The sequence below is a fragment of the Colossoma macropomum genome, unplaced genomic scaffold, assembly GCF_904425465.1.
Source record: "Colossoma macropomum unplaced genomic scaffold, Colossoma_macropomum, whole genome shotgun sequence".
Classification (NCBI taxonomy): Eukaryota; Metazoa; Chordata; class Actinopteri; order Characiformes; family Serrasalmidae; genus Colossoma; species Colossoma macropomum.
This window is the reverse complement of record NW_023494797.1, coordinates 4358162-4383888: the sequence shown is the minus strand read 5'-3', so window position 1 is coordinate 4383888 and position 25727 is coordinate 4358162. Positions and strand designations below refer to the sequence as shown.

Below are 25727 nucleotides of genomic sequence, written 5' to 3'. Positions count from 1 at the left end.
GTGGAGTGCTTTTATTAGGAGCTGTTGGCACTCATAGAGTGCCACTCAGCCGAACACACTGTGAAGTCAAAACTAACTGCTGTCAGTTCTAAACCAGACCCTTGCACATTTAAAAGCTAACTGGCTGAGCTATGCTCAAAGCCATTGTAAAGTAAATGATATAGGCACGCTAATGAGCGCACACATCAATTAAGTTCTGTGTAAATGCACTGTGATATTAAAAAGTGTTCCTTTAATGGACTGTGGGGTGTAGTTCTGGTAGGTGGAGTCAGACATAAGCGCATATATAAAGTAAATGGGATTTGTAATAAGGAAATGGGAAACTGTATTATCCAATGTACATATCCAACGTAAAAAAACAGTTTTGACTATATGTAATATGTAATATATAATGATGAACTACTGAAAGTTTTATATTCTAAAGTTCTAAACTTTTATATTTACTGCTCATCGCTGGCCCAAGTTAATATAAACAAATGCTATGACTTGGGCTGGCTCTGGCTCAGTGTACCTCAGTGGCTCTAGAAAGCTGTCCACCACTACCTTCTCTATAAGTTTACACTCTCATATTTGAGTTCCTAAAACTTTCTTTTGGAGAACATGGTCAAATTAGTTGTCTGTCTTATTGCCAGAGAATGTTTGCTTTCAGTATGGTACAGTGTTTCCTTTTAATTACCTAGACTGTGGTATTCCACCATAGTCTAATTTGTCCTGTCACAGTTTTAAAATGAACTGAAAATATCTTTACTTCTTGTTAACATAAACAACAATGTGTTTTGCCCAGTTGCTTTAGCAAAGCATCTCTTACTACCAGTCATCCCCATCCGTTTACCACTGTACGTGCACATGATCACACACACGTGCACTACACTCTCCTGTCACCTGGCTGTGTTCCAGAAACAAGGTGACACAACACCATTTGATTTTAGGTCAGAAAAGCAATTTTGTAGTATTCACGGCTGTTGTCCACTAGTCCAAACACAGTCTTATTAATGTTACTTACATTAATTACTTACATTAATTACTTACATCTTACATTATCAATGTAAGACAGCAAAGAGCAAACACATAATGTCAATGCTGAAGTTATCATTGATAATTAATGTTAATCTAAGTTTAGCTTTGGTAGGGAACTTGATCTGATGAATAGTTGATCTGGTGAACCTTGTCAAAATGTCGTACCATAGTGCATATTTAAAGATGGAGCTCTACATAAAAATGCAGGTAGGACATTTTGATATCCTAAATCACACAAAGTTTAAGTCAGCTTTTTATTCACCAGCTTCTTGTTGGAATTTTCCCGTTCCACCTTAAATGTTGCAGCAGTTGTATTCTGGCGGCTTAGGCCACTGAGGCACTCTGGCACCATTTAAAGTGGAAAGGAAAAATTTGAAGAAGCTGGATGTGTAGGACAGTGGCGATGGCAAGCATACGTGCTCTGACAATGTAACTATTTTCAGTCTCTGAGGAGCAGGGTGGCTCTTCGTGTAACTTTAGGCTATTTGTAATGTTAACTAATTCTATTCTTTATATTGTCTTGAGTATTTGATATTTTCTAAAAAAACAAATTAACAAGTAAAACATGCTTAACCACTTCTGCTTCATTTCTTCAAGGGCTGACATATCTATGTGGGCTCACTTTACTAAATGTACTGATAATGCAGCTGAATGCAATACATGTAAAACGTAGTTGTGTGTAAGGGGGGTGTTATGGACCAGTTTTTAGCCAGCTCCATGTTACAGACCATTTCAGCCATGAAACACTTACAAATACAACATTCTATAAATCTGAAGCAGCACAGCATGCTGCTACTGCACCTGCGTCCTCAGAATTGCTTTGCCTAGTCAAAATGTACTATTTATAGGTAGTTCCCTACATAAAACTCAAGGTGGGATAGTCTGGCTTAAATCACCTTATCCAAAAATCCTATCAGCATTAAACTACGAAGCTTAAAAGAATAATTAATAATTAGACCAATTTGATAGCCTAAATCAGCTTATTGGGGGAAGTAGTAATATTAAGTCTGTACTGAATTAAATTTGGATAACTAGCATAGCATAATTCGCTAACTGCTAGCCTAAGCCTGAGCTTAGTGTGAGCTGTTCTGGCAACCATAGGTAACTAATTTTGTATTGTCTTATGGTTGTTGGCTAGTATTTTCCGACCACAGCCGTTTTACATCCTTTTATTTTGAATCTTTTTGAATGTTTTACATCTTTTCATGCCATGTCTTTTATTTTTTGCACCAAATTATGGAGATAAGTATCAATAAGAGTATTGATAAGTATTCGTTTCAGAAGCAGTATCTGTATAGATATTGGTGTCGGTAAAATCCTAACGATACCTGTCACTACCGTCCTCTCAAAAAGTGATCCCGAAAAATACTGTTTTTAGCCATGCACTTTTTTGTAGACCTATGTAGCAGAATGTTCCTCAACTTGAATGATGAACTGGCCTATTCACATAGGAACTGCTGTTAATCGGAAACAAAATAAAATGTAGCTTTTTTTACTGATGGCCTTGGTAGAGCAATTGTTTATTTGTTGGTTAACGGTTAATCAGTTATTCATTTACAATTCTGATCAGGAGTGTGCAAAGCAAAATGCAAAGCAGCAACTACAGAAGCACACAGAGGCATGCAGACTTATGGCACGTGTAGAATGTTCCCTGTTTTACACTTTTATACCTCTGTGTGCATCTGTCTGTGTGTGTGTGTGTGTGTGTGTTGAACTTAAGAGAGACTGTATGCGCGCTCTTCACCTTCAAACAAGCCATGACCAGCAGAGCAAAAAATGTTTGTACTCTTGAAAAGGGGAGAGAATCAGACAGTCATGGCACGTTATGTAAGGAGCTTAAAACAAAAAGGTTTTATGGATTTATCTTAATGGTCTGACATTCTTGTGCCTGATTCTACTCGGAGGGTTTTGTGTGTCGAGGCCAGTGACGTAGTTTTATACCATTATCTGTATGCTTAAGCTGTTGGAGAAAACACCAAAATTAGACTGCATAGTCCTGCAGCTCCGGATATTTAGCTCGTCATCTTAATGAAGCAGGATTGAACAGGATCTGTTATCTGTTATTCTATTACTCTCTCTCCCTCTCTCTCTTTTTCTCTCTTTCTTTTTTTCACACTCTACACAGAGAGAGAGAGCCTGAAGAGGCTCTTCACTTCTGTGTTCATTTAATTGTTTCATTTCCTCTTTGCCCCTCCCCTCCCACAGCCCCTGTGAAAAGCCCTCATCAAAGTCATCACAAGCCAAAACACTCACATGCACACACTCCCACACACACAGTTTAGAGTTGCATGTGTTGTATGATTTCCTTATGCAAAAATAGAATAGAAAGACACACTTACTCTCTTTCTGACCCTTTCTGTGTCTCTCTCCCTGCCTCTCTGCCTCTTTTACTGTCTCTTTTCCTATCTCTCTCACTCATTCACTCTGCCTATGTATATACAGAACTGCAGATGCTAGTTTTGTAAAGGTATCTAATTCCATCTTGACTACTCCTCCTTTCAAAAGAGGTCTTTATGGTCATTGTGCTGTATGTATTCAAATATGTGGGCAAGTTTACATAGTAAACAGTTATTGTTTCAGTTCTTTCAAGTTCTTGCATATTATTATTATTGCTGTGTGCAAAGAATATGTGAATTGCACTATATATGTGTGTATGTGACATGTAATTTGGTCGATTCATGTACGGAACTCACAGATCATTTTTTGTGTGTGTACTGGGTGTAAAAAAATGTGCAGATCATTTTGGCTCAGATTAGTAAATGCAAAATAACCAGTGAACCTGCACATGTCTTGAGTTTTTATATGTAATACATATAATGGTAAAATAATGGTAAATAGTTTTTCTTTTTCATTACAGCACCCTGCATGTACCCTTCTTGCATGTATTTTAGAAAAATATTTAGGCCAAAACGTAATACTGTTATTAAACAACCTCCAGGAATCAGGCGTTTGTACCCATTTCATGTAATAAGGTTCTATGAAGTGTCGAATCTTTTTCTGTGCCAGTGAAGGACAGTTCAGGAGAGCAGCATTTGCAGGAATGATGTCTTTATGTGAAGAGAGCTCTCTGTCCATCTGCAGAAAACCCAGTGTAAACAGCAGGTTTAGAGGCAGTAAGTTTTGGTTAGTTTATGTAGAACGGAACATTTTACCTTAAACCACTAGGAATTGCTGTATTTATGTGTTAAAGATTTAATAATGCAGAAAAATCAGTGGAATACCTCTATAATTGCTTTTTTGATACTGTATTGAAATCTCTACTCATTTGGACACCACTGTCACAATACTGAAATATCAGTACCTGTGTGAGCCTTCACAGTTAAGTGTAGATTGAATATTCTTCTTTGTCTCTGGTTTGTGTGTGTGTGTGCATGTCTATATGTGTGTGTTATGCTTCTGTATGTGAGAGTGTAATCACTTGTAATGAGTTTCTGTTTCCAAGGAATTGTGTGGTGATGAAAGGTTGAGAACAGACATATAGGAGAGCAAAAGAGAGCAGCCAAAACTGAAATGCAGGGTTCATTTCACGATGCAAAAGATCAGCCGCTGTTTTTCAGCCAAGCTTTGGAAAACAAAGCTGCAGAAATTTGTTTTATGTACTTCAAACACGTGAAGAACGTATTTGCCCAACCTTGCATAGTTTCCATTGTTCCCTCCATTTTTGAGAGGTGAAGCAGCAGAACTTGGTGTGAAGTTGCCTCCCTTCGGAGCCTCAGTGTTTTTTCTGACAGTAGCAGGCTGTAAATGGACATGTTTGAAACAGTAAACCTTGGTGACAGTGACATAATAACTGCACTTCTCTGAAGGCTGGTGAGTGTCTGAGTGTCTGCATTGTGAAGATGAGTTTCTCTGGGATTTAGTTCTATGAATTGCAGTATGGACGAAATCTACAATCCATAGGAAAGAAATAATTTTCTCAGAGTCATCTAACATCACGTTTTTCTCTCTTGCTTTCTTGTTCATGTGCTTGCACGCTCTCACACTCTCTCTCTCTCTCTCTCTCTCTGTCTGCTGTGTTGTTAGGGAAATGAGTCACGGTTGCTAAGGAAATGGGACGGTGTGTGGTTAGGTTGTGCAGAAGTCTCCGGCTGGCCTTGATACAAGTGTCTGCTCACAGAAAATGGCCTGTTCCATCTTCTGCTCTTATGTGACTGCTCTCAGTCCTTATTATTCACTGGGTCTGCTAAGGGCTGCAGTACGCTGTTATTTCAGTAAGCCTAATTGCTTGTTCTATTGACTATATATTCAGTTAATTGATTAATCTAAAAGCCCACCAAGCCACTGCTAATAGGTTGAATTTTACATTACCTTTTACTAACATTAGTTGTTTTTTTATTTTCTAATGCTGCATCATTTTTAAACTGGGACTAATTAACAGTAATATGTAGTAGAATAAGAAGCTGCTGCAAACTTGTACACCCATTCACTGTATAGAATGGAATCATTTTAAATCTCAGCATGTGTAATATAGTCAGTGTATACACTTTATTGGACGGAAGATGTACTGGTGAAGAGTAAAATTGGACCCAGTTGGACTAAGTTAATCGTCAACTATTTAGTGTTATTTGGGTTTGATACACATATTAATAAACACTCATTGGGCAGTTGCAAAAAAAGGCAAAAGCACTGACCAAGACACATAGTTGTGCTACTGTGCAAATCACATCTAAAATCTAAATGCTCTCCTATTGACAGAATTCCTCAGCACTGCAAGGTATGCCTGTTCAGGTTTAAGTGTGAGGTCAAGGGTCTTGAAAGATACTGTTTTCTGTGTTGTCCTTTGAGAGAAAACGCTGCACACTTCCTTTCTTCCTTCCTTTCTTCCACCATGCGACCAACCAGCCTGTCTGGCACTTGCAAGCACAAATGGCAGTACTTGCTCTTCTCTGACGAATATGCTGAGGTGCTCAGTAATGTGATTAGTAGTTTGTGAACCAGAACATTCCTTGCATTGCAGCAGTAATCTATAGTGTTATTGAACGAGAAGATGGGAATTACTACTACATATCAAAAATTCCAGTTAAGCAACATCTACATGCTGGTAAAGTGATGCAATAGAATAATTCAGTTAAAGCTATTCATACAGACTGAAGGAGACATTAGTGTAAACACTGTGTGTGTGTTCCTTTGTGCTGTGTGTTAGAATGATTGTTAGCAATTTTTTTTTTCTTTAAAGAACTGTTAAAGTAGACTAGGGCCTAGAACATCACTCATCTGATTTTAATATTCAGGAGGACTGTGTTTTGTGAGCAGCTTTCTCTGTTTTTGCTGGGGCTATATTGTTTTGAAAATCGTTAAATGAATGCTGCTTAGCTGTAGGATGCATGAAATGTTACAAACTGATTAGGCTAGACTAGGAGTGGGTGATAACGCAAAAATATAATGTTATGATAGTTGAAGAGAGTCTCCCGATACACTATGCGATTTCAGAATATTTGGGTTTTCTGCAGTAAAACTTCCAAGTCCAAGTTTTGTTTAACGTCTCACATACTTTGCTACATTAAGTCCAATTAGAAGTGTCTCTTTCTTGTAGGCTATGGAAACAGCAGTCTTCAGACAGCAGCCGGCCACAGCTGTCAGGAAGTGCTCTTAAGAAAGGTGAATATGCGAAAATAAACCTGCATAGAGGCAGTCATTTTCAGTCATGACCAATACAAATGGAAACCAGTTATACAGGTCTGTGGGTGGGAGCGGGACTAATCTTGTGGGAGCTGGGACTAAATCCAGTTAATATGGACTAATTAAACTCTTTTGCAATGATATATGCTGATGGTCAGTCTTCTTTAACTACTGATGATAGTAAAAGCACATATTATGTGTTGTCACGTAATTTGTCACGTTAAGGATAAAACACAGTTATGTTGCCCACAGTTAGGCTAGAGATGTAGGCCTCTTAGCCACTGTACTTTGTGCACCAATGCATACCAGATTCCCAAACTCAAACAAAAGAAACAAAAGGAAAGCGTGACTTGGTATATTTTGAAAGCTGTTCACACAAAGTGTGTGGTGAAAGTAGGGAGTGGAGGAAATTGCACATGCTGGGCTTGGCTTTGAATGTCCTGTCTGTACATGCCAGCTTGTACTTGACTTGTCTAATCACACGCGCGCGTAATGCACTTATTCAGATTTGGCAATGACATGCAGTGACTAATGTATTACATATTAATTTACATTCTAATGTGCATTACTTGTCCCTAGGACTGGGTATCATTTTAATGCAGATACCAATACCGATACTTGGACTTAAGTACTGATACTTCACTATGGCACTTTTTTGAATTACAAGCCAAAAGTAAGTGTAGCTTAAACCAGAGAGATGCAATAAGTGAGTATATTTACTGACTGCAAGGGATTGCAGACCAAGCAATAGTTTAGACAGCCAATCAGCAATCTAGGAAGAAGTGTGCTTATTGGCTCATGGATGCTGATGAGATCAACTACTTGAGTTCTGAAATATAGTACTGAATGAATTTTTCAATACTCTGTAGTATTGTAGTAACTTGTTTGGCACCATAAAGGTATTGAATTTTGATACCAGCCCTACTTGTCCTTATTATTAATACGCTTTAAGCTTTAAAAGAGCATTACAGCAGATGCTAGAGGTGGCGTATTGCTATTCCTGGATATCGATATTGGTCCAGTATCAGCAGAGTATTATGGATTGGAAATAGAAAAACAGAATCAATCTGATTCAGTCCTGTAAAAAAAAATAAATAAATAAATAAAAATAACTTAGTAGAATGTTTAATTAGTTTGAACATGATAATGTACTTTTAGATGTTCATGTATAAGGCCATTGCCAAAAAGTGACAGCTGCTTTATCTACTCTTTTCCTTTATTGATGCAATTTCTGAATGCTATTGTTGCATGCATTTGATATTTAAAACATTTCTAACAAAGCCAAAAATTCAAAGATTTTTATTTAGTTTGTCACAAATTTGTCATCATTTTGAACAAGAAAACAAAAGTAGGAATATAAGTCACACATCCATTGTGCTTCATCATCACTCCGATTAAATAAAACAATAATTAGCTGCATGAGTTTTAAATGAGCTTGTAGTGCATCCACTAATAAAGAATGCCTCATGCGTGTTTTATACAGTGATAGAAAACATGGTAGCAAACAGAAAGCACTGATTCGACACTATAATTTTACTCCTGACAAAATTGAGTACATGCAGATTTAAACATGCTGTGTTTATGTGAAGTGCTTCAACTAAAAACAGCTCTTTTTTTAAAGGTTTGTACTTCTTAAAGAGAAATGTCTGTATCTGATGGTATTCAAGGTTTCACTATCTGTATTGCTATCTGAAGTGTTTATCAGTCATCGCTAGCAGACGCACAACATGATGAAGTGAGCCTTCAGGAGAAAAGTTGAAATGTAAACTGTGTTTGATTCTACCAAGAAAAATGCAGCATTTCTCTCTGCGTGTTTATATTATCAACGTTTCTTAAAATACTTCAGTAAATCCAGAAATAATGCCATGTGAGCTAATAAGTTTCTAAATAAACAAAACAAGCAGATTCTGTCGCAGCAAGTGGGAGTTGGTTTACAGAAAGAGTGTGTGTGTTTGTGAGAGAGGTGGGGAAACCATCTGTCTCGTTTAGTCTATCAAGATTTGGTTTTATTTTATAGAGCTTGGCAAAGTCTCTGGTCTTACGAAGAGCAGCAAGAGTGTGTGTGTGTGTGTGTGTGTGTGTGTGTGTGTGTGTGTGTGTGTGTGTGTGTGTGTGTTAGAGGTGGGTGACTAATGCTCTGTTTCAGCACTGTCATTACACCTAAGCTAATAATCAACCTACAGCCCTCACACACACACACACACACACACACTGAAACACACAGTCTCACACTCAGCAGGCAAAGTTACAATGTCGGGCCAAGAGGGTAAGAAAAGACAAATGGGCTGCTTAATACCACATCTCTCCTTCTATTCTCACACCTACACACGTGTGCGTGTGTGTGTGTGCGCGTTTGTGAATATCTCAAGGTTACTTTCAGATGGTCGTTTCTGAGAGAAAATGGTTGTTACAGATAAAGAGAGAGATGGAGTGAAAGCAAAAGTCAGAATTTCTGTAGGTTGCAGGAAGTCACTGAGAGGAGGATTCAACTAATGGACTTCCTGACTTGTCTGTGTCGTGTGTGTGTGTGTGTGTGTGTGTGTGTGTGTGTGTGTGTGTAAGAGAGAAAGGGTCTCCTGTGATAGTGCCTCCTTATTAATTTAATCCTTTTACAGCCTTTTACAGATGTCTTCTTTATTTTTCTCTCTTCTGATAGAACCTTTAAACATCAGCAAACACCACCATCCACCCCCTCAAGCACACCCACAGTTTATTTAATTTGTGGCAAATGGCCTTTAAAACAAGTGCAGAGAAAATAAACTGATCAAAAAATGTGACAGTTTTACAGTATAATAAAAAATATCTGTTTTGGTCTATTACAGTATATGTTTATTTTTAAGTAGAAACCTTTTCAATGCTTAAGTAAACCTATTTTTGTAGGTTAACAGTGACATATTGTGGGATGTCCCTTCACTTTTTAATAAGACCCATTTAACAACCAAAGTAAACATGAAATATGTTTATTGTGCAAGATGGTAAAAGTAAAACTGAACAATATATAGATAAACCTATGTCAGTGTTGCTTTCGGGCAAAACCAGTGCAGCTTTTTTGTTAGAATGTTCCATCCCAGCCTAAATAGGGCAGCAGTAACATTCTGGCACCTGTACAAGCACCTGGATGAAACTGTTGCACCATTTAAGGCGGATCGGGAATGTCAAATAAAGAGCCTACTTCAGCTTTGTCAAATTTGTCTCATACGTGCGTCCCATGTACTTGTGCCTCTGACTGTCAGACATTGCTGAAATTTGGAAAATATTGCAGTCACACTATATTGAAGCTATAAGTAATAGCTTGTTGCGCAGACAAGGCCGGGAGACTGTGATGCCGTCTGATGAAGCTGACAGAGTCAGACAGTTCCTCAGCCAGGCCTCATTGGTCTGGTGTCTGTGTTATGCTAATACTTATCTATACTTATTTGTGGCAAACCATTATATTGGTTCTGACAAAACTCATACCTGAGGAGGAATTTTGACTGGTGTACTGAGAACTGGAGACTTAGATAGATAATTTCATAATGTGTTTTTGAAAATTGCTTTTATGTTAATTTTCCCAGCCCAGTGATATCCTATTGTCAATATAAGCCACAAAGAAGTGGCAAGTGAGTCTCTTTTACCAGTGCACCTGGCCTGCAGTATGCAGCTCTGAGGCAAGCAATTCACTTTAAAAATTGTGTATCGAAGGTTGTGTGAATGTTGGCTAACTACAGAAAAATATACTGTATGCCTATAAAGTACACGTCGCTTCGTTTATAACAACTGCAGACATCTGACAGCTCATTCTCAGCCCAAAGTTTGCTTTATTTATGGCAAATAATGCTGTGTTTGGTAACCGCTGTGCATGATATACTAACTAGTGATGCACCATTTGTTTACAACAGACGTGGACTGCAGAGCCAATCTACCAAAGAAGTCTATGTCTCCGGCACATGACGAAATGTGAAGAACCAGTCTCGTATGAAGAGGCCACTCTAGAGTGTTTCAAAGTAAGTGGAGAGGGAGGAAGTTGTTGCTAAAATAGGTGGTGAACCACTGGTTTGAGGTACAATAACTTGTAGATGGGAACAGATGGAAATGCATTTTAATCAGTATATTTAAAAAGCCAATGGTGGGGTGTCTTGTGATGCACTAAACTTTTGCATAGAACTATAACATTGCGCTTTACTTAGCTGTGCTCATGGTGACTGCAGTTGGAGCACTTTGATTGTGGCTTTTTAGGTGCAGCTGTGTGTGTGTGTGTGTGTGTGTGTGTGTGTGTGTGTGTGTGTGTCCTTACAGGCAGCAGAGTAGCACGTTTTTCATGTGTAGTGGTTGTGAGATGTGAGCCTTTGGCTCTGCATTCCTCTCTCATAGCCACAGAGACAGGAACAAGTGTGTTACACAGCATATGGGATACACTCTGCTTGCCCGGTGCCTCTCCACATACACACACACACACACACACACACACACACACACACACACACACACACACACACGGCTGAAACAGCGTAATTGAACACTCAGGCACCCGAACACTCACACAACGAGTGCTTTGAGATCACAGAGACGGGGGTGTGGAGGATGGGGGCAGTTGACAGTTGAGAGGGAGAGAGAGAAAAGGTAAGAAGGAGAGGTCCAGGGGAAGTGAGTAAAATTGGAGTGGACTTTTGTTTTCCAGGTGCAAATTAGACCTAATCTTATGTTAAAGTTTTAGTGGTCAATAACACTATTGGGACTAGGACTCAGTTTAGTCTTTGTAAATAAATGCTGTTGCGGTAGCTTTCAAGAACTATATAATGGGTGGGATTCACTCTGAGGTGATGGTTAGAGCACGGAGAAGCTCAAAAGTAAACTGTCTTCACTTTTCATCACAGCAGCAGCAACCTTGAGTCAGTAGTCAGTATTTTGGCACATATGCATGTTTGAAAGAGGAAAAAAAATAATAATCGTGAACAACTAAATGTTCAACTAATAGGGGCTAAAGATCATATTCAGCACAGCAACATCATTTTGTTTAGTTTTATCAGTGTTACAACACAATGGACAGTCATGTGCAAAAAAATAAATTATGTTTTGTTTTTTTTTTTTAAATGAAAAGTTTTTAAGTGAAAAGTTATATATGAAATACTCAGTTCTAGAGAATCGTTCGCTGTGATGGTGATAGGAACTGAACATCTAAAGTGTTTAGTGCCTCTAAAAGCTCACTCACAGAAAGTTATTACATGAGATGGTTAAGAATACACTACTTGATGCCTGAGACATTGTTTTTTAACCTGAAATCTCTTGTGTAATACTTTAATGGCAGAGAAATGCATGCAGGGCATTATAGGGCAAAATAAGTCCCCAAAGAAAAAAATGTTTCACCTTCTTTTTTTTTTTTTTACCATTATTTAACAACTCAGAAGATATATATATATATATATATATATATATATATATATATATATATATATATATATATATATTTGCTAAAAGTGAACCTATATAAATATAATAAATAAAATGGCTGTATTAGACATTGCAACCCCTGGTTCCTATCAGCGCCATGATAAAGAAGATCTGAGTAGGTATGTTTCTCTGCAATGCATCGTTTCACATTAAACCAGTCTGAATAACTTTGTTTACATCACAGTGACTGAATTATACATGGTGCATATTATTAAATTATGCATATCATTACATTACATTATTATATTACACATTAAAGCATTGTGTAAAAGTAAATTAATAAGTATTAATGTAGCTGTCGCTCTGTTGATATGCATATCATATATACGATATATTGCAGTGTCAATAATTTAAACACAGCCCCATCAGTTTCATTCAAAGTGTCAGTGTGAACCTTTGCTGCCTGTGAAAAGTGTCATAAGAAATGGCTAAGCATTGCTTTTAACATCACTCGCGTCTCCTTATGTAGTATTTCCAAGGTCTGGAAGAGGGTCAAGCCTAAGTGGAATGACTCATATGGTTTCCACCTTCAATGCCTAGAGCTGTATTGCTTTTGTAACTTTCCGACTCTTCACTTTAGATATAAAGAAAACACATCCACATATTTGGACACTGTGACCTAAACTCGCTGACCCATGCTCAACATGTTGCCCCCTCTCAGAGCTCTTGTGAGAATCCGTTAACTAGACCTAACTAGGATCAGACTTTAGTGTTGACTTTAGGACTGCTGGTAACGATTGTGTAGCAGTCCATTAATCTATAGCGCTTGTTCATCCATGCAATAGGTAATCTAAAAGACTAAGTCTCAAAATAAAAAGCTACTGGATAATACAAAGTTCCAACAATTCATTAAAACAAGTGAGATTTTCATCTGCTAATCATAGAAAGCTGTGCTGTAGCATTTCATGCACGGACAGTCTTCCCATTCATGATATGAACAGGGATTTTCATTATTCTAAACAAAAGCAGATGGCATTTGATGTAATAACACTCATAGGCTACAATAACAGTAATTTGTATGCTAACTTAAGACAGTAAACTTCAAATGTAACAAAAAATGATTTATTTTGAATTAGGAAGTGTTTAACGTATAGGAAGAACCCTAAGAACAAAGCTAGCTTGTAAATTTCTTTATAGAAACACATCACTGCATTACCTTCCGTGCTAAAACAGGTATTGGGGAAAGGTGCGCATACTGAATGAGAGTGGAATTGTCAATTATTTCATAATTGCTCAATTTTTTTTAATTGATTGCAGTTTATAAAATTGTTTAAAATTATATAAAATGTATAAAATTATATAAAATTATGGCTGTTATTTATTGTGACTGCAGTCATTTTCAACAGTGGTTAGATTTCAGTTATGTTATGCTTCTACAACCAAAATATGAAATGTGTGCTTTGGGTTGAGACAAATAAATGTAAATAACAATGTTAATGTTAGGAGAAAGCTAAGTTTGTGGCACTTTTCTATGTATGCAGAAAATACACTCAAACAGTATGACCGTGAATGTGCAAACATGTTTTTACAGTATTGATGTAGTCAATAACATTGACGAATTGCAGCAACTCTACAAGTTTATAACTAACTTAAGCTTAAGAGTATCAGTGAAGCTTGAAGACATGAGAAACGGGGCTCTAAAATTCCAAAAAAAATCACTTAAAAATATGTTTAGAGATGATAGCCACTGCTAAGCAGATACATCAGAGAGAGAGAGAGAGAGAGAGAGAGAGATCCACAGACTAATGTGGATGAGTCAGCCAATTACTGCTGATGACAGACCGTAATGACTGAATGAGTCCGTGAGTTCGCCAAAATACATTAACTATAATCACACACATACACACACCACACATAAACAGAGTAATCTGATCTCCGTAGGCTTGAAGGTTATTGGGGGCATCTGGTCTGTAAATTTAGAACAGCTGATATTAAAACAATTACAACAGTATTTTTCAATACTATACAGACCTGATCATCAGGGCATCATGTCTTCTAAATAGCGATACTGTCTGTTTGAATGGATATATATATGTTTTTTTTTTTGTGGAGATTGATGAAGATTAAAAAAAACTGAACACTGGTAAATACACTATGAAGCTGGTACATTGGAGAATGATGATTATAGATGTAGAGACATTCCAGAGCAGAAAAGGAATTTCCTATGGGTTGTCTGGATTCTGGGAAAAACACTGAATGGTGAATGAGGAGGTGATGTTGCTGTCTAGCGTTGATCACTGATGGCAGAGTTACAGGGCACTCTAAAGCACTGGACTTATTATTGCTCCAAAAGACTGCTTCTCTCAATGGTGAGGCATTATGGGGCTAGACTAACATGTTAGATTAACTACCAACATAATTAGGCTTTGACAGAGGAATCAAACAATGATGTTTTGATTTGCTGTAGGTGACGGCAATTTTGTGAGGGGAAAAAATGTCCCTCTAGGCCTTCTGAAAGTCGTATACTCATCACCGATTGAGAATCGCAGGACTGACCGTTCTATGCCAGGGCACTGTAAGACTGCAACATGCGGGGTAAAATATACTGTCAATGTCAGAACAAAACCTCTATTTTGTTGTTTTTATTTACTTTTTAGTTGGGTGAATTTTTTTTATTTTATTTTATTTTTTTTACACAATTTGGAAATGCCAGCTGCTGTTTATACTGTGTACAAATGTTATCGCAAACAGATTAAAAAAATGGTCAAAATGACTGAACAAAAATGTGTGACTTTAAATTAAAAGTTGAGAACCTTTTTCCTTCTTCTGCAAGGTTTGTTTTATAGAGATATGAGGTTTAGTTCAGCTGATGTCTGTTGTAACTTTCAAATAAAACATGTCTTTTGCAAACTTTAAATGTCTTGTGTTAAATCTAGAATTGCAAAAAAATTTTTATGTGCCCCAGCGTTAGCTTAGCACTAACCTACTAGTTGGAAATTCCATTGATGAATTGGCAGAAATTAGCATTATTGTTGTGGCTTTTGTCATTTATTACCTGAACTGAAGGCTTGGCTCCAATACTAAGAGTTCACCACTGACCGGTTGTGTTAGTCATCCATTAGCCCTTCATCAGTGGTCAGTTTCTGACCAAGTAAAAACTCCGGCAACACTGCACTGGTGCACTCTTAGTAGCAAAACATACACTACCATTCTGCTACCATGTCAGAGGTAGTGCTGTGTCTGGTCCATCACCCAGATAATACCTGGTGAACAGAGGTCCTGTGGTCAAAAGTGAATGGGAGAGAGTATGACTAACAAACTATCAAGTGAAACAGATGGGCTACAGTCTGTAATTGTAATTTCAGAAGGACTTGTAAGGCAGATGGAACTCCTAAAGTGAGGAGAAGCATAAGGTTAGCATTTCTAATAAAGTGGACGGTCAGTGTGTTTGCCTTTTTCCAGTAGGTCTGGATTCAGTTTTATTTTGCAACTTGCAGCTTATTGTTTAAAAAAACAAAGTTAAACTCTCATGCAATGACACCAACTAACTCCATTGTGTGGAGTATTCCAGCATGCATGCCTTTGCAGTGCTTCATTATTGCATAACTTCTTTATTTGTGTGGGACTTAATTTGAACATTGTTACACTTTGTTGTCATATGAGGGGGAAAATTCTTTGGAATATACTAAATGAAAAATATATAGCCTTGCTTTTGTTTAATGATGAGTGAAGTATGTTTTGAATTATTCTTTAATAATTGTAGTCAGAGGCTACTTTATCGATTAAAAATCCAACCAGTAAATTGCTGTGTGCACATTTTGTTCAAACACGGGGCAGTGTTATTTAAAGCATTTGAATAATTTCATTTGAAGCGCTAACCATGCAAATTTTTTTTCCGATTTTCTAAAACCTTTTGATTTGTGGGTTAAATTGTAGTCTAGCCACACTTGCTCTTTTGCCGTTAGCAAATCAGTTTGTTTTACTTCATCATACCTTACCTCCAATTCGAGGTTTCACAGAACAGTAAAGATTCGCCGTCTTTCATTTTTCTTTCTTTTTAAAAGTTTGGTACTATAGGTTAAATCAATGTAAGTAGTGTTGATAAGTCAGTCAGTGTGGTGGTTTTCTTTGTCTCCTTGCTTCCCTGTCACTCACACACAAAGAAACACTCAGTCTTCCTCCACCTACTCTACACTGCTGGGAGTTCACCTGTAAAATGACCCTGCTGTGGTGCAGTAATGTGGCTATTGTCTTTATTTCCTAAGGATAACAGTGGTGTCTTTTTATGAGGGTGATGCGGTGATGAGTTTTTCTCTCTGTCTCTCTGCAGGGAGCTGTAACAACATCCTTTTTCGGTTTCTCCAAAGTGACGCAGTCATATAGGAGCAAAATGAAAATGAAGCTGAATATATGATAAAAGACCCGGTCATTACAAAACAGCAGTGGCCTTTGCTCAGATTTTGCTTTTAAGGGATCCATATTCTACATTTCTCTTTATTTTTTTCCATGAGGTCCACTCATGATTTTGTGGGTTTACAATGTACATTTTTACACAAGCATTGTCCAACATCTCTTTAAGAAGAGTGTGGAGGGACAGAAGAGTGTGGCTCATTTGATGGCGTTGCTGATAGCAAGCTTAGAGCATCCTGTCCATTCTGAACTTGAAGGACATTTTTGCGTGCAGTATCACAAAACGAGATCTCTGTAAGGAGACACTTGCAGCTATTGATTTAAAAGGCTGTTTTTACAAGGACAGTAAGAGTATCCACAAGTAATATGAGTTGACAGAAGATTTGTTTTATGTAGATTAATTTAAGAAAATTTTAGTGTATTTTTCCCACCATATTTCAGACATTTATGTTTGCAGTCACATTTTGGGCCTGTTTCAGCTTCTGGTGGGTTTTAAGAAAGCGTTGTGCTGCTCGTTTTAGCTTCGCTTGTACACCAGTACAACATGAGGTTCAGCTGACTTGATTATGTGTTTTCAATCAGTTTTAAATTTAATATATTTTTATTTAATACTAATTCATGATTGATTTCCCCATTTTCCTGGTGTGTGATCCGCTTATATTACAAGAGGACATTTTTGGCACTTTATTTGTTAGTAAATTACAGAAACTAATCACATTTGACTGGAATATACTTGAATTACTCTGTTTGCTGATTGGAGTTTTGGTTCATGCTGATCCCCAAAGCCAACGAGACTTATTTAGGGTGTAGAGAGAAATTTAGATTTATTTCTTTGTTTATTTATTTATTTATTTGGCCAAGACATGGGCCCTTTAGGAGGCTGTGCTTTGTAGACAAACAGGTTTACGGAGAAATCTGCTTATTTTTACGTTTTCATACTGTGTAGTCGTTCGGGCTTAATTGACTACTTTTAACTGTTCATAATGTGACTTGATTTGATTTAACTCAAGCTACAGCACAATGTAATAGTACATTTATTCCGGTATGTCTTTTTCATTATATCTTATCTCCAGCTGTCATTTCCACAGCATGCTTTCAAGAGTGCTTATTTTCCTCTGTATGAAAACAGCTATTATCCGCTGCAGTGAAGGCTGTGTGAAGACTGAGGGAAGATATGGAGAGAGGTGAAGAGAGAAGGATACAGAAAGAGGGAGAGGTGGAGAGTGACTGATCTATACACACAGAGCAGATGGTCTGCTGTGTCAGTGAGCAAACAATATCACACTGTAGATCCTATGTTATTGCTCAAGTGGACATTCAGCCCCAACCAGCTAACTCAATATCTCTCTGACATACACACGTGTACACACACTCCCACACAGTGTAATCTGACAGGTCTGTCAGTCAAATTATAATTCATTAGTGGATCATAAAAATGTCATTGTCTTTTTTTTCCTAGAAATGGCAGCTTTATCAACCAAGTGGGATTGACAGATGATATTTTCAGCCAGCCACAATGTTCCTGAACAGTCTTTGATGAAGTGTTGTAGGGTTTCACCTTGCAAAAAGTGTAGCTTTTAGGAGGGCACTGCTTAGCAAAGTGTTGTCCACTGTTAGTGATCAAGTAATCTTTTGGTTATTTTGATTTTTAAGTGAGTATTTGAGAAATTTTTCAAAAGACTAAACAATGAACATTCTGCATGGGCAGTGCATATTGTGTATATCGTCATTATAAAAAAGTGACAAATCGCATATTCCGTTACAGTAAGAGCATAATTAGTCCTGTTTAATCAGGTGCAGCTGTATGGTAAATGCAGCACATTAGAGACAGTGGAAAATTTACTCAACGATAGCCTTATTAATATAGCTTATTAATGCCTTGTAACAATATATTGTGCTAGCAAAAAAATCATCTAAATATTTCATATACATATTAATTATTTTTTATCAAACTGTTTTTAAAATTAAAATGGTGCCCTCTATTTCTCCTTCCCAAAACACTTATAGCTTTGAAGCATCATCATTGGGTTGTTTGTCAGTCAACACTGATATCCGATTACATAACTTTATTGCACAGGCCTGCTGAGGAGTAACAAACTATACACCAAACCAGGATTAAGTTGTTTTTTTGAAAAAAGAAAAACTGAAGCCTTTGAAAAGACTGAAATATTTAAAAGCACTATGTGACAAAAAAATACATGTACCATCTGTTTCATTTACTGTTGGAGAGATCAAATTGCAGATGGCCGGCTAATCATGAATTCGAACAACTTACACTGGATTTCAGAATAAAAATAAGCCTTATGCCGGGCCTGAGTGCCTGATAAAGCATTCACTGTTTACTTAACAGTTTGTCGTACAGTAGTCTGTTATAATACACTTTGGTTTCAATGTAGTTCTTGAACTGTAACTAACATTTTATATTTAAAAAGCTGTAAGCCTTGTCTACGGCCCTGCAGAGGTAACAAAATTTTAACTGCGGAGGAGAAAGCAGGAGAACTGTGCTAGTCTGACTGTTAGGAATAAGCTTTTATATGCCTCTTGTGTCTGCTGCGGTTAAGTATTTTTCCACTGTGCTGATTGGTGGCCGTTTTGGCTCTGTGATTGCCCTGTGTGGTTAGGCTGGGGCACGCAGTCACAGCTGTGGTCCACGGCAGCTCTGTTTTGATGTTGGGAGAGGGAGGGAGAGAGTGGGAGTAAGGGAGGGATGTGGTCTGGCCTCATGATGAGGGATGGTTCTTCCTCCTTCTTATACCCTGAATTAACTCTTGTGCTGTTTTTCTTGTGCATTTTTCTCATATTTTACTTTGTGTTCAACAGTTAAAAGTAGGGGTCGATAGGAATATGAATGCATTTTATTGTTATTGTAGTAAATTAGTCACGAGAAGCCTTTCTGAGTATATATATGGATGTCCTACAAAACTGAATGACTGTATGTATTATAAAAGAGATCATAAAAGAGACCAAGTGTAGACAGCCTGTAAACAACTGTATACAAACAATATAAACTGCGTAGTATCAAGAGGATTGGATGTTAACACCTAATGCCATTCTTTTTCATAACCATTAAATTTAGCATTTCTTCATTTTGCTGGTGCATTTTTATCTGTTTCAACTTCCCAATCCCTCAGAAATATTATGATTCATCTCATGTCAAAATTGCAAGGATAGTGGGGAGATTTTTGACATCACCTTTGCCATCAATAGTTGCTTCTGTTACTGGAGCGCCAGATGTGGAGGTCCTTTAACTGTGTTTTTAGGGTGCGTTTTTGTCTGTTATTCTGTTCCCTTTGTCTGGACCAAAGCAGAAAATGCCACATTGTTGTGTTTTAGTGCAAGGTTGCTTAGCATTCGCGCTGATATATTTGACATTAACCAAAAAATGTAAATAGAAGTCATACAGAGAAGAAGACACAACCGATTGGGCAGATTTTATGACATGATATAGATATATAGTAGATGTGCGTGTTAATGCTTGTATATGTGGAGTAGGCATGTGCTGATATAAAAATTTGATGTCATAATTACCTAACATTTTTTTCATTTTTTACAATATCACAATTTTGCATTTCAAAAAAGGACACAGTACATATATAAGACAATAATCTGATCTGAGTGACAGTAATTAGTAGCACTAATATGTTGTTGGTTATACATTTTGGGGATTTGTCTTTGGCTCCTTGTAGAATTGAATTTCCCCAAAAACCAAAGACATGAGCTATGAAGGGGCTCAGACTAATAACACTCTAAAACAGCTGTACAAACATCAAATGAAGAATGGGATCATAGTGTGACAGTGTAGTGGGAGCTTGTGAAACCAGAGCTTAAAAAAAAAATCTCTAGAGAAACTGGAACCTGCATGACTAAAATGTAGTAACTATTTTAAAGTGTCCATAATAACAATATCGACACGTGTCTAAACTGAAACGTTGATCTCTTTTTAGGATTACCAATGAAGAAATGATAAAAACCATGTTTCACAACAGAAAAAAAAAAACTGTTGCAGGTAAGAGTTGGTGGTAGAGGAACTGTGTTGTAACACAATACTTAAAGACTTTTTCACGATACTCAATGCAAATCACAATATTTTTATTTTTGTAGTCATCTCCAGTTACTCCTTTAGTTAGGACTCCCCCAATCACACGATACTACCAGCTCTAGGAGGGCGAAGGCAAACACAGGCTTTCTCCGAGACCTGTGAAGCCAACCACCGCTTCTTTTCGAGCTGCCGCTCACGCAAAGTCATTGGACAGCTGAACGCGCTTGGAGGAAAGCGCCAACCACCAGATCTGTTACATCAGCATTGCGTTCAGTGATTGAGGGGGGGGGGGAGGCATCCTACCCACCCACCCACCCACCCACCCACCCAGAGAGAGCGAGGCCAATTGTGCTCTTTTGGACTCCTGACCACGGACAGCTGTAGCGTCACCAGGGATCGAACTTGTGATCTCCTGATGATAGGGCCAATGCTTAGACGGTTGCGGTTCTCGGGAGCCCCCATATCACAATATTTTGACACAGACACAATGCGCTAGTGGTGCCGTTTTTAAGAATTGCTATCAAAAATTAACTTTTATTTAACATTTCACATACTACACTGCACTAAACCCAATTTAACTGCACTAATTATGCTGTCTTTGTAATGAAACATATAGTTGGTCAGTGTACTTTAAGCACTGAAGATATTCACAATAAATACATAGGTGCATTGTTAATCATGATGACAAAATTAACCACAGGAGCGATAAAATATCATCATATTGCCTACGTTTAGCTGCAGGTACTAAAGAAGGTGTGTAGAAACGAGACGACGGTTTATGTGTTCATGTTTCAAACAAACCACACCAGAGTTTGCTTGGAAGAGGATCCACACTGATCTCCTCTTGCTCCTGGTCAGCTTATTTGGCCTTTGTGCTTGTTCTTAATGAATTTCACTAACAGAGCAGGGTTTTGCTTCAACCAGCACAGATCAAGGGTTCACCTTCATCTGTTTTCAGTAAATTGGAAGACACACTTTAATCGCAGTATATAGCAGTGTAATTGTAAGTGTCATACAGTATTTTGTTCATATTGTAAATAACCGCTCATTGTTTTAATCATTGGCATCCTTTGAGAAATCTGTAGGCTTGCACAGATCTACGTGGCTCTTCAAAGCCAAACAGCTTGCAAGGTGTTGCTCAACCTTAGCCATCACAAGGAAAATGACTGTTTGACGCAATACTTCCTTCTGTGAAATGGAACATTAGTCATAGACTAATGAACTGTGTTGTCATACTGGACTCTTTATATACATTTGATTAAATTGTCTTCTATGTTGAACCAAATAAAGTGTGTGTGTGTGTGTGTGTGTGTGTGTGTGTGTGTGTGTGTGTCTGTGTGGGCGCATACTTCTGGCAGGAGCACGAGGGGACATTTCCGACCAGGCACGCGCCACTAGCAGCTTACAGCCACACTTCCTGTGTTTATGATAAACAAGAGAAGCGATTTGTCTCAGCTAGCATTACGCTAATCTAATCTGTTCTCTGCAGCTCTGTGCTCTTTCTTTCTTTCTATCTGTCTTTCTTACTGTCTCTAGTTCTCCATTTATCATTCTTTGAAGGGCTTTTGTTCCAAAATGGATTTTCATGAAACGTTGTTGTGAGTGGGCTTTACACTTACATGAAATATCAGTGCTGTATTATCATTAATGCCACCTCTGTGGTAGGAATAAAAATGTGTTTTCCATTGTGTTTTTGTCTGTCTTTTCAAAAACCTGTAGTATATTTACTTGTTTTTGTTAGTTGTTTGTTATGGTTTGGGTTAAGGAAGCTTAGTTAGCACCAGTAGGTGCTTCAGATTGTTTCAGAAGTTAAGTTTAAAATACGTAAAACTAAATAAATAGTAAGTTTCCTTCCTTGAAATGTGGTCTCTGCTTGGTTTACAATACTGTGCAAGGTTGCCACTGGTGTAATTTAAGAGAAGCAGAATGGAACAAACCAGTCCAGTCAAAACAAGCATTCTCAGGTTTTTAAGACATTGCTTAGCATAGCATAGCAGAGCTCAAGAAGCATGGATTCATTCAGCCTCTGAATGCCCAATTCAGTAACTGATACTGGAAGGTACTGTGATAGTGTTTTATCAATGCTGTGAAGTACTTGAGGGAAAACAGTCATTCCTTGCTGTTCCAGCATCAGTCAGAAATTGTTGATTATAGCACACCATGTCAGATCCTTCTATTATAAGCCTGAACTGTAGGAGCAGTAGGAGGAGCGTGTTAGTGTAATATGCAGTTGTGCGTTGGCTGTCTGGGCGTTGTCTGAAGTTGGCGATCCGATTATCCCAATAAAGACTTCAAAGAGCTGGATTAATCTATGAGGCATCATTACCACGCTTGGGGCTCTGAGGGAGAGATTGTGATGTGGAGCGAATTAGTCCATTTCACCAGAGTGAAGGGAGATAAAAGAGCACGAAGTTAACAAGTGTAAATTGTGAATCTTTAATTTGTCTTTATCAGATTATATAGAGAATTGAGCTTTTGTGCCAGAACGCTGACACGCCGCTGGTCAGCATTTAGCAAACGGACAACGCTGTGGCATCACATGGAAAACTGGGAAATTCAGAATTAAGTCTTGTGGGACTTCTGCACCTTCCTGCACTGCAGTCCAGTTCAGTTTCTGTCCTTCTCTCTGTTGTCTTTACACTCAGTGACCACATCACTTGAGTAGACCTGAATACTGTCAGTGGGCTGTATCAACATATTTGATTTTTCAATCACTGACTGCTGCACCATTCTGTTAGTCTGCCCTGATGCAGTAAAGCTGGGCAACATATTTTAATTATTATTGTATTGTTAGCCTCTGGTGATCACTCAAGGCCTTTGGTATTACTTTCTTTATATGGGCACACCTGAAATGTTAGTGTTCCAAGTTACAATAGCACTATTCATCTAGAAATACAGATATTTTCACTGAACATGCTGTGGCCTTGCTGACCAGCCTTGAATATTGCAAACAAGTGTTCTGTAAGCGTGATGAATCACATACATTCATGAACTTTGACCAGTGTACAGTTATTTTAATCAAATTGCTGATCTTTTAGCCATGTCACATGGACTCAATTGCTCATATGCATTTTCATACCACATATATGAATGTATTAGCCTGTTATGACCACTCACAGTGAGTATATTGTACAGGGCATGAGCACTGCTAACCCATGAAAATAAGTTTTAGTGAATGGATTATAGTCACCTGAATTTAATTGAGGCTGTATACTGCTTAAAGGATCAGAAAGCCAAAACAGACCATACCATACAAATGCTAACATGGCCCCCATAGTACATTACCTTTGCATAATATAAGTGGCTCATTCTTGCTTTTATTCATTGTTTGCAGCATTAGTGTTTTTATATGACATTCATTTAAATCCTTTTTGGTTCTAATTGGTGTATCACAAACATTTTATAGCATTTAAAGCCCTATTCGAGCTGGATTAGTTTCATCTAGGAAGGTGCTGTGGACATCAGTAATTTTGTTCCAGTACGAATCTGTCCATAGTTTTTGCATGTTCGTTGTGCAATAATTACCAAGCGAATAACCTTCTATAATTCATCAAACTCTGAGCTTCTTTATAATAGTAGTCCCATTTGAATCGACTTCACAGTAAAATAATAGCAAAATCCGGTAAAAGACTATGACCCCTCAAGCAAAAGACAAGGCTAACTGATAAAATAGAGCTTGACTTTGCACTGTTTCAGGTTCAAAACAAGACTACTGTAATCTAAAACATTTTTGATTTTGGGAGAATGAAATGAAATATCTAAAGGTACCTGTCGCGAGGCAGAGCTATTTCTGTCCTGTTAGGCACACTAGTTAAATTGAGTACACTTAATTAGCCTAATGCTGTTATATCTGGTAATAGCTGGAAGTTTGTTTTTGTTGATTGATTGGATCCATTTAATTCTAATCTTAACGTTATGATGTTTTGATCCAGGCCATCTGAGGCAGTTTGGGGGAATTACACAGATGCCCATACAAATCAGCCAGTCAAATCTCTTACAAATGACTTTACCTAGCTTCCCCTTTTTTAAAGAATAATCCAGCCCAAATAGGGCTTAAATATAACTTTGAGGCAGATAAATGATAGTGATGCAATGGAAAATGGAAAAGCTGTTGATTTTGGCTTTTTGATGGTGACACTTTGTAGATGTGAGAAAGCAGTCCATTCTTTCCTTTAAAATAATGCAACAATGACCCAAAAACATTAGTGGAGATATTAGAATACTAGTACATGTATCATTTAACTTTTGGTACTATATTGAACTGCTTTTGCCTGACCTGACCTAAAAGCTCTTTTCATCTAAAGCTTAACTGCTTAAAGTTAAAAGTGCAGAGTTGACGGATGCGCGGCAAGCACTCAATAGAGAGGCACAGCTACTGTCTCTATTGGTTGGAGACCATAGGTTGGATTCACAAAAACTTTTCTTGAGAAAAAAAAAAAATGTTTGAAGGATTTGGAGACAAACACAAGTTGAATAAAAATGCTCTTAAATGCAAGTCTTAAATGTAAAGATCTCATGTTAACTGGTGTTCAGCTTATTCACATCAGTACCTGAGAACAGCAAAATGAAACAAAATCAAACCAAACATTCAAAGCAATGAGCTAGATGGTGGTAGTGGAGGAAACAGCCAACAGGAAAAATTTTCACTGGTTTATTTTATGTTTTATTAGAAATTCCGACAGATAACAGTGAGACTGTCGCAATTTTAGGAAAATATTTAAGAACATATTTGTTTCAAGAATACCACTTGCTCTTATTCTTATTGGGGAATTCCACTGACTTTTCAAAACCTCTGTAAATTCAAATGGTTGAGATGTAAACAGTCATTTCGAGTGGTTTGATACGAAATGTCCATTCTAGAGAAGCGTATGGAGTCAGAATTGTTCTCAGTAGTAATGATATGAACCAGATGTCTGAAGAATTGAATGCCTCTGAAAGCTACCACAAAGAAAGTTACTACTTTAAAAGGCTCCTCAGACATTGATTTACAATAATCTTGACATAATAATGTGTTTTTAAAATCCATTCATAGCGGAGAAGTGCATGCAAGGCAGTGTAAGGCAGCGTAACGCTGTTGTCAGAACAAAACCTTGTATCTCCAAAATGGTAAGTTTTCAGGAGAAACTTCTTTACTTTTAATGTAAGTCTATGGAACCAGAGTTTTTTCCAAGTCATTTTTGGCCATTTCTATGAAATTCACAAACAATGTAAAGGGCAACAGGCATTTTCAAATTATGTAAAAAAACTGAAAAACGACAAAAATGGAGATACAAAG

At 37.6% G+C, this 25727-nt stretch overlaps 1 protein-coding gene across 3 annotated transcripts in view; it reads left to right on the top strand.

Moving 5' to 3' along the window:
• The window catches only part of adcy7 (adenylate cyclase 7), a 99558-nt gene that overhangs the window by 12379 nt on the left and 61452 nt on the right, over positions 1-25727 (top strand). For all 3 annotated transcript variants that reach the window (XM_036584069.1, XM_036584070.1, XM_036584067.1), the window contains exon 2: positions 10515-10619. The gene's annotated coding sequence lies outside the window, so the exon portion shown is untranslated. The remainder of the gene's footprint in view (positions 1-10514; positions 10620-25727) is intronic.